Source organism: Cajanus cajan, chromosome 4, assembly GCF_000230855.2.
Source record: "Cajanus cajan strain Asha chromosome 4, NIPB_CcT2T_4, whole genome shotgun sequence".
NCBI lineage: Eukaryota > Viridiplantae > Streptophyta > Magnoliopsida > Fabales > Fabaceae > Cajanus > Cajanus cajan.
Genome location: NC_138520.1, coordinates 20,452,976 through 20,462,274, shown reverse-complemented (window position 1 = coordinate 20,462,274; position 9,299 = coordinate 20,452,976).

Sequence of the window (9,299 nt, the reverse complement as noted above, 5' to 3'; positions counted from 1 at the left end):
CGTTCCGGAGGCGCGTTTAATACATAAAGGATATTCTGGAACGGCCCGTTTCAAATGAAAAATTGAAGCCTTTTTTTGTTATTTGGAACGGCCCGTTCCAATCTGGGAACGACCCGTTCCAAACGTGTGTTTTAGCCTTCTTTAAAGAGCCTGGAACGGCCCGTTCCAATTTTGGAACGGTCGTTCCGATTTTGGAACGGCCCATTCCAGTTTAGGGATTTAGGCACTTTTTTGTAAATTGGAACGGCCCGTTCCAGTTTTGGAACAGCCCGTTCCAGGCTACTAAAACTAGCTTTTTTTGGGCTTTTAGCCTCCTGATGTCATGTCTTGATATTTCCATGATTGGGAACTCCTTTCCTTGATAATAGACGTCCATTTCTTCGTTTGTATGCCCCCCGGACGAAATTGGGTGTCTACAGCTGCCCCTCTTTACTTGTCCTTTGGAATAGCTATGTGTTGCTTTTCTAAAGGCAAGTAAAGACGTAGACATTTCGTTCAGGTCTTCTCTTTGTCTCTTTGTGTGATGCTTCTACGTTGCTTCCCTTGGATAGGTGTATTTGCTCGTATCGTCGCCCTTCAGAGCAGTTGAGTGTTGGTTGCATACTCTATTGGGTAACGAACTATACACCTGATCTTCAGTCTTCGAGTAGATGCTCCATTGTTCTTCTTGTGATGGTGTGTCCCTTTATTTGTAGCTTGTTTAAGAGGGAGTATTTTCATAGCCTCTCCAGACCATAGTATTTTCATAGCCTCTTCAGGCCATAGTATTTTCGTAGCCTCTGCAGGCCGTAGTATTTTCGTAGCCTCTGCAGGCCGTAGTATTTTCGTAGCCTCTGCAGGCCGTAGTATTTTTGTAGCCTCTTCAGGCCGTAGTATTTTCGTAGCCTCTTCAGGCCGTAGTATTTTCGTAGCCTCTTCAGGCCGTAGTATTTTCGAAGCCTCTTCAGGCCGTAGTATTTTCGAAGCCTCTCCAGGCCGTAGTATTTTCATAGCCTCTCCAGGCCGTAGTATTTTCATAGCCTCTCTAGGCCGTAGTATTTTCATAGCCTCTCCAGGCCGTCTGCTGGTGTTGATGATGTGGTTGCCTCTTGACGAGGATTGTTGATAAGTGGTGCCCTTGTGTTGGTGGGCAAAGGAGTAGATGGTTGACAAAGATTCTGGTGTTGCCCCTGCCATGTGAGTATTGTGATGCCTCTCCAGGTGTTTGTTTGTGGTAGGTTTTTCTGAATTTCATTTCTGTTTAGCTTCGGCTCTTTCATGTTTGAAGCTTGCCTTTTTTCTCATGTTTTTATTTTGCTCTTTTGTTAGGATGCAGGAAAATAAAAATGCTGGATGCTTAGTCATGTAAGATTTTTTATTTTATTTTTTTGAATAATCCCCCTTGGATAGAGAAAATTTTCTAAGTGTGTGAAATGCTTTTGGATGCATGCAATGCATGTTGGTTTTAACTCCTTTTTTTTTTTTTAGAAGGTGGCTTCCCTTTTCTCCTTCTCACGAATAAATTACTTTGCTTGATGCACGACATTTAGTTGTGTTGGCTGTCTGATGTATTGAACCGTCTTGGGGCTCTTTCTTTTCTTCTTTCTTTTTTGCTTAGAAACCCTAATTTTTGCCTAGGATGTATCCTAGCGGGTATTTTTGCTCTTTTCATTTGCCCTAATTTTTGCCTAGGACGCCCTTTACGGGTTTTCATCCTAGCGAGTCATCTTCATTTTTTTTGTACTTGTTTAAATTTTGACAACCATTAACAATATACATCATTAAGATTGGACGAGACAGAAAGGAAAGGAAAATGTGATTTAGAATGAATGGTTAATGACGGTAGGATGGTTTAGGGTAAATAAGTAGTGGAGGTAGGATGATTTAAAACATTTCCTTGGATAATTATTATAATCATTCTCCTAATTATCTTGAACTACATATCTGAGTCTCAGGTAGAGTCTTCGTAGAACTTGGTCCCTTGTATAAGTGTTCAAGCCGCCTTTTTAGCTTTCAACTATGAGAATCATCACTTGCTATTTTTATCCTTTTTTAGATTCCTAATTTTTGCCTAGGACGTGTCCTAGCGGATTTTTTTTTTTTTGCCTAAGATGCCCTTTGCGGGTTTTCATCCTAGTAGTATTTTGCAAGTGATATTATTTTTTTGGAATAACACTTCTTTGACAAAATCTCTTGTCATCCGCGTTTGGGAGGACCAATGTCTTTGCTGATTAACACTGCCCCCCGTTCCCGTATACCAAGGAGAAAGATGTTGCCCCAACCTACGAGTGTTGAGAGAGTTCTTTCATGAGCCGAGATTTGTGCTTCCTTTGTCGGCCAAATTGAATGAAAGTCATTTTTGCAAGACTCTTCTTGTACAATGAGAATCTTGTGTAAGACTCTTCTGATCATTTTCTTATTTTTTGTGTGTTTCGAAGAGGTGATCTTCCTATCTACCTTAGACTCAGATAATGCGTTGTAGATGTTCGAAGCTTTGATTAATTTTATTATCTTCGGTCATGTTTATTTTTTTTTGTTGTGATTGATTTTAGAATTTAATATGTGGGAAGAGGGGGAAAAGAATAAACACAAGAGATTTATGAAAATGACACATATTATTGATGAATGTAAAAACTTATACAAACCCTTATTTTGTTTGAACTCATGACCTTGAGTGAATGACATGAGTTGAATTTAAAGCAATTTTTTTTTTGAAAAAGAAAGAAAGCCCCCTACTCTAGTAATTTCTCAATTTTATACTCCAAAGTCATTCCTCGTCATGCTTGTGCAGTGGGTGCTTGTTGATGCTAGGTGTGTCGGTGTCAAATTTCAACCATCCAGCGTCTATAAGTCCTTGCACACGAAAATGTAGGGTCTTGCACCGTTCCACTGAGTGCCCTGGAGTGTTAGAGTGATAGTCACACCTTTCCTCAGGTTTGTACCACGGCGGGTAAGGAGGGTTCATCTTCTTTGTTGGAGGAAGTCGGACTAACATCGAAGCCTCTAGGAGTTGAGGTAGTAGCTCTGTGTATGTGATGGGGATTTTGTCTACTACTTTGTCGTCTCTAGGCTTTGACTGTGGTGTGGCTTGACTTTTTGGAGTAGAGATGACAGCGTGGATCCCTTCTTCCCTCTTCTTTTCATAGACTTTCCTGGGGTCATAACTTGTCGGAGCCTTCCCTATCTTCCCGCTTTTTAAGCCTTGCTCAACCCTTTCACCTATGTTGACTATGTCGGCAAAAAGGGTTGACGTGTTCCCTATCATCTTGTCATAATAGGGTCCACTTAGAGAGTCAATGAACATTGTCACCATCTCTTTGTCAGATAATGAAGGCTCTATTTGCGCAGCCAATTCTCTCCATCTTTGTGCATAGGTTTTGAAGGACTCATCACCCCTCTTGCTTAAGCTTTGTAAATCAGACCTATCAGGAATTAGGTCAATGTTATACTTGTATCGACAGAGAAAAGCATCGGCTAGCTATTTCCATGTCTGGATCTTCCCTCCATCCAGCTGCATGTACCAGTTAAGAGCAACATCTGAAAGGCTTTCCTGAAAACAGTGTATCAGGAGTTTTTCATTGCCCACGTAGGCTGCCATCTTCCTACAGTACATTGTCATATGTCCTTTTGGACAACTAGCCCCGGTGTACTTCTGGAAGTCAGGGATTTTGAATTTGGCGGGGAATTGGATGTCCTGCACTAGGCACATATCCGCAGCCTCTTGAATGTCAAAATTGTGGCCTTCCACAACTCTCAGTCTTTCTTCCAAGGCATTCAGATGATCTTTGGAAGTGTTACCAACATTGCTAGTACTATTGTCGTGCTGCAATTTGTTCATGGCCTCAAGCATTCTAGCCATTTGTTCCTTGAGCTGTCCGAGCTCCTCATTGAGGGCACGATTTCTTTCCTCTAGGTCTTCCATAGCTTTTTTCTTTTGAGCTCGTGTGAGTATGAAATGTTGAAAAGCCACCTTTAAGGGACAAGATAATTTCTTATCAAGCTTATTTAAATGATAATGCATGAAGGGAGTTTCTATCAAAGACTTAATGACTCATCCTTGTCGAGGGGTGAGTTATCGGTGTTCCTCTTCATAATATTTTATGATGTGACAGAGGTCACATTGATTTCTCATCTTTGATACAAATCCCCTTGTGATCCTAAATATATGATATGCATGTTCCTTTTTTTTATTATTTATTATATTTTTTTATTTTGTAGAAAATGCATGATGCCCCTCTTTTTTTTTTTTTTTAAAAAAAAAAAAGAATGAATGTATGCTTCTCACAAATCTTATTTCCACACTAGGTTTTCTCTCACATGATAATGCGTTTTAATTTTGTGTTTTTCTTTACCTTAGGGGAATTATAAAAAATAAATGAATGATTTGAATAGACAAAATGCAACAATCATATGCTCATACAATCCACAAACAGTCGCATATACATCCATGGTCTGTCGTCCCTGTTAAGAAAAGTGCATTGTATAAGGTGGTTCTAATTATCCTCACTTTGGTCTTAAGGCCCCCAAGGTGCCCCCATTATAGGGACCCAGTATCTCTGTCGCCGTCACCTGGCAAACTCTAAGGTTTGTCGCAGTATTTCGGGCTAGAATAACCGGTTATCACCTTGAGTGTGATTTCCGACAAGGCTCGCAGGCTCGAAGGCCAAACTTGGGCCGGTCGTACGTCAACCACTCCCTATGTTTAATACCCTCATGCCCCCGGGTGTAGGGGGACTGTTGTGTGCTATGGTTTGTGTGCAATTTGTTAATTCAAACATGTGCAGAATTTAAACAAACATATAGATTATAAAGTCAAACAAATAAAACAAACAAAGTAAAGGGGAAAAATATTTAAATTATTATTTTTATTTTACTAACTTCATTAATTAAATGGGCCTGACCCTCTTTAAACGTCCCCAGTGGAGTCGCCATCTGTCGCAACCCGAAAATTTCCGATCTTGCGACCTATGGTTTAGACATCCTTTTAAAGATCTCATCAATTGAGGAATGCCTGAACACCAGACTAATCCTTAATTGATGGTTTTGAAAATAGGTTTTATGGAGTCGCCACCAATGTTTTACTCAAAACATTGGAAAAAGAAAAGATTTTTAAAAGGTCCAATAATGGCCTTGATAACCATAATTGCGTTCGGGGGTCGGTTACGTGTAAGGAAGGTATTAAGCACCCTTACAGCGCCCTAAATCGGTACCCTATAATGAAGTTAACATGATAAAAAATAATAAATTAAATATTAGATCCCCTTTGTTAATAACTATTCACATGCTTGAAATTTAAATTATACGAATGACCCTAAAATATCTACATGATTGTTTTTATTATAATAATGTTTATCAAAGATAAGAAACAAAGATAAAAAATAAAAGGAGAGAGAAGAAGATTGAATGAAATACCTCGTATCAAGCTTTGTTAATGGTGATTCTAGGTGCTTTGTGGCAACCTTTCACACTACAATACCTCACAATATCTCAAGAAATACAAGGGAAAGAAAAAGAAAGAAAAAAGAGAGAAAAAGAGAGAAATTTTGAGCTCTGGACGAAATTTGGAGTCCCTCAGAAATGTGGCCGAGATTCCGATTTATAGGCTTCAGACAAGGTCCAGAACGGCCCGTTCCGAAATCGGAACAGCCCGTTCTGGATCTGGCCGTTATGTATTAATTTAGTGTATTGGAACGGGCCGTTCTGAAATCGGAACGGCCCGTTCCGGAGGAGCGTTTAACACATAAAGGTCATTCTGGAACGGCCTGTTTCAAATGAAAAATTCAAGCCTTTTTTTGTTATTTGGAACGGCCCGTTCCAATCTGGGAACGGCCCGTTCCAAACGTGTGTTTTAGCTTTCTTTAAAGAGCCTGGAACGGCCCGTTCCAAATTTGGAACGGCCCATTCCAATTTTGGAACGGTCATTCCGATTTTGGAACGGCCCGTTCCAGTTTTGGAACAGCCCGTTCTGGGCTACTAAAACTAGCTTTTTTTGGGCTTTTAGCCTCCTGATGTCATGTCTTGATATTTCCATGATTGGGAGCTCCTTTCCTTGATAATAGACGTCCATTTCTTTGTTTGCATGCCCCCCGAACGAAATTGGGTGTCTAGCTGAAGGAAGTTAGCCTAGCTGAAGGAAAAATGGTCAAGATCGGCCTGTCTTTGGCTAAAGGAGATAAGGAGGGGTTGGTGACCGTGTTGAAAAATAATATATCAGCCTTTGCATGGAGTTCTAATGACATGCGAAGCATTGATCCAGATTTCCTGTGTCACCATCTCATGGTTGATCCCAAGGCGAAGGTTGTGATCCAAAAAAGGCGAAAATTCAGAGAGGACAAAAGGAGAGCTATAGCTGAGGAGACGAAGAAGTTGATAGTAGCCGGCCACATTCAGGAAATCCAATACCCGACGTGGTTAGCGAACGTGGTAATGGTACGAAAGAGCAACGAAAACTGGAGGATGTGCACAGACTTCACTGACCTAAATAAAGCTTGTTCGAAAGACTCGTATCCGCTGCCTAACATAGATTGCCTAGTCGACAATGCGTCAGGATATGAGCTGCTAAGCTTCATGGATGCATACTCGGGTTACAACCAGGTCAGGATGCATCTCGCCAATGAGGACAAAACAACCTTCATAGCCGATCAGGCCACTTACTGTTATAAGGTCATGCCTTTTGGGCTGAAGAATGCGGGGGGGGACGTACTAGAGGCTTATGGACAAGATTTTGGCAGATCAGCTAGGCAAAAATATGGAAGCATACGTGGACGACATGGTGGTAAAGTCGGCTAGTGTTGCTTGACATTTTACCGATCTGCAAGAGTCATTCGACACTTTGGCTCGATACCAGCTCAAGTTGAACCCTGCTAAGTGCTCATTCAACGTCCAAGTAGGAAAGTTTCTCGGTTTCTTATTGACTCATCGCGGTATTGAAGCAAACCCTGACAAGTGCTCCACGATAATCAATATGAGAAGCCCGGCGATAGTAAAAGAGGTCCAATAGTTAGCTGGGAGAATGGCTTCTCTCTCTCGTTTTCTTTCGAAAGTGCCAGATAAATCGTTACCTTTGTTCCAATTTTTAAGGAAAAACGATCGCTTTTCATGGACAGACGAGTGTGAGAGGGCATTCGGCGAGCTCAAGAAGTCCCTTACCTCACCACCGATCCTCACCAGGACGCAAACCAATTCTCCCTTATTGGTGTACTTGTCGGCATCGGATCATGCTGTTAGCGCGATTCTGGTTCAATAAAAAGGTAACTCTTAGATGCCTGTTTATTTTGTCAGCAGGGTATTGCAAGGAGCAGAGGTTCACTACTAGAAGATTGAGAAGTTAGCATTCACCATATTGGTAATGACGAGAAAGCTCAGGCACTATTTTTAGAGCTATGAAATAATAATCCGAACAGACTACCCGATCAAGCAGGTTTTACAAAAGCCCGACCTGGCTAGAAGAATGATGAAGTGGTCAATCGAGTTATCAGAATTCGTGATCAGATATGAGCCGAGGGGAGCCATCAAAGCTCAAGCATTGGCCGAATTCTTAGTAGAATTAAGCTCACCTGTCAAAGAGGATATTTCTGGAGAAAGCGAATGGATCTTATCTGTTGATGGAGCCTCAAACTTGGGCGGTAGCGGGGCCGAGATCATCCTCGAGGGTCCTGGAGGCATACTCTTAGAACAGTCGCTACGGTTTGAGTTTCGGGCGAGTAATAACTAGGCGGAGTATGAAGCGCTGTTGGCAGGGATGACTTTGGCAAAGGAAATGGGTGCAACAAGTTTGTCAGCTCGGAGTGACTCACAACTTGGGACGGGGCAGGTGGTAGGAACCTTCCAGGAAAAGGATCCCCAGCTGGCTAGGTATCTGGAAAAAGTAAAGGTTATGTCGGCCGACTTCACCAAGTTCTCACTGAACCATGTCCCTAGGGAGCAGAATTCACGAGTGTCGCCACCGGCCCGAAACGGGCTTTCGGCACTCGCGAAGGATGGTTGGACTCTTTTGTTTGTTTAAAAATATGGATTGCTAGAATGACTTATTCTCAAACTGAGACCTCGTCAAACGAGCAATTTTATTAAAAGGCTCACCAATCCATGTTAATCCCAAGCGGGACCCTCCATGGATTAGCGGTTTTCACAAAAAGGAAGGGTTAATGGAGTCGCCACCAATGTTTTACTCAAAACATTGGAAAAAGAAGTTTAAGGCAATTGATTTTATGAATCAACTTCGGCCATTACAACCAGAGTTGGGTAAGGGAGTCGGTTACGCGTGGGGAAGGTGTTAGCACCCCACAGCGCCCCTTTCGGGTTCCCTATGACAGATTATTTATTAAATAATAGCGCAAAATTACTAAATTACCCCTATTTATTATAAGCGATTGTAAATTAAATATCTACATGATGATAAATTTAAATATACACACAGAAAGCAGTAAAAGGAAGGACTTAAGAAGAAACCTTTGAAGCGTGCTTTTATATTCAAGTAAAACTGGGAAGCTTTTTGGCGTTCCCTCGCTCTACAAGCCCGCTCGCTCCCTCCTATAAAATTTTAACTATGGAAATCCGGAGGATTTCCCTTCGACTAGGTTCGAATCTCCAAGCTAAATGCTCGGAATTCCAGAACTTCGTCGGATCGACTCCCAGAGAGATTTCTAGGGCAGAACACTGCTCAAAAACCCCAGAATACTCAAGGAGGGAGTCAAAACTCAGTGAAAAAGTGTCCAATGACGTCAAATTGACGTCATATTTATAGGAATGAGGCGCAGTACGGCCCCTGGGGTCAATACGGGCGTATTGAAGTTTTTGAACTTCAATACGGCCGTATTGAATTCAGTACGGCCGTATTGAAGTTCAAAGACTTCAATACGGGCGTACTGAGTTCGCCGCGGCCGTATTGCAGTTCAAAATACTCAATACGGCCGTAGTGATCCTCTGGGAGGCCGTATTGAGCTTCATTCCTCCCACTTTTCTTATTTTTGCTATCCTAAGACCTCTAGACCTACAGAGAACCCTCCTAGGGCCTTCCAGGAGTCCTTCTGGCTGATCTTCCTTCAGTCTTTGAGAGCCTTCTAGCTTTATTTCCGACCCGGACAATTTTAGGGGTCTACAGCTGCCCCCCCTTTACTTAGTCGGACGGCCTTTTGGTGTACCGGCTGACAAGTAAAGGAGTTGACCCAATTGTCCGGGTGATGTGCCAACCTTCTGACTTGTAGCGTCTTCCGGTGGAAAATTGTTGAGTAGCCTCTCCAGGTTGTTGCATACCTCGGCGCTTCTGACAACCTTGGTAGCTAAGTTTACCCTCTCCAGGGTCAACTTCACTCGACGCCCGA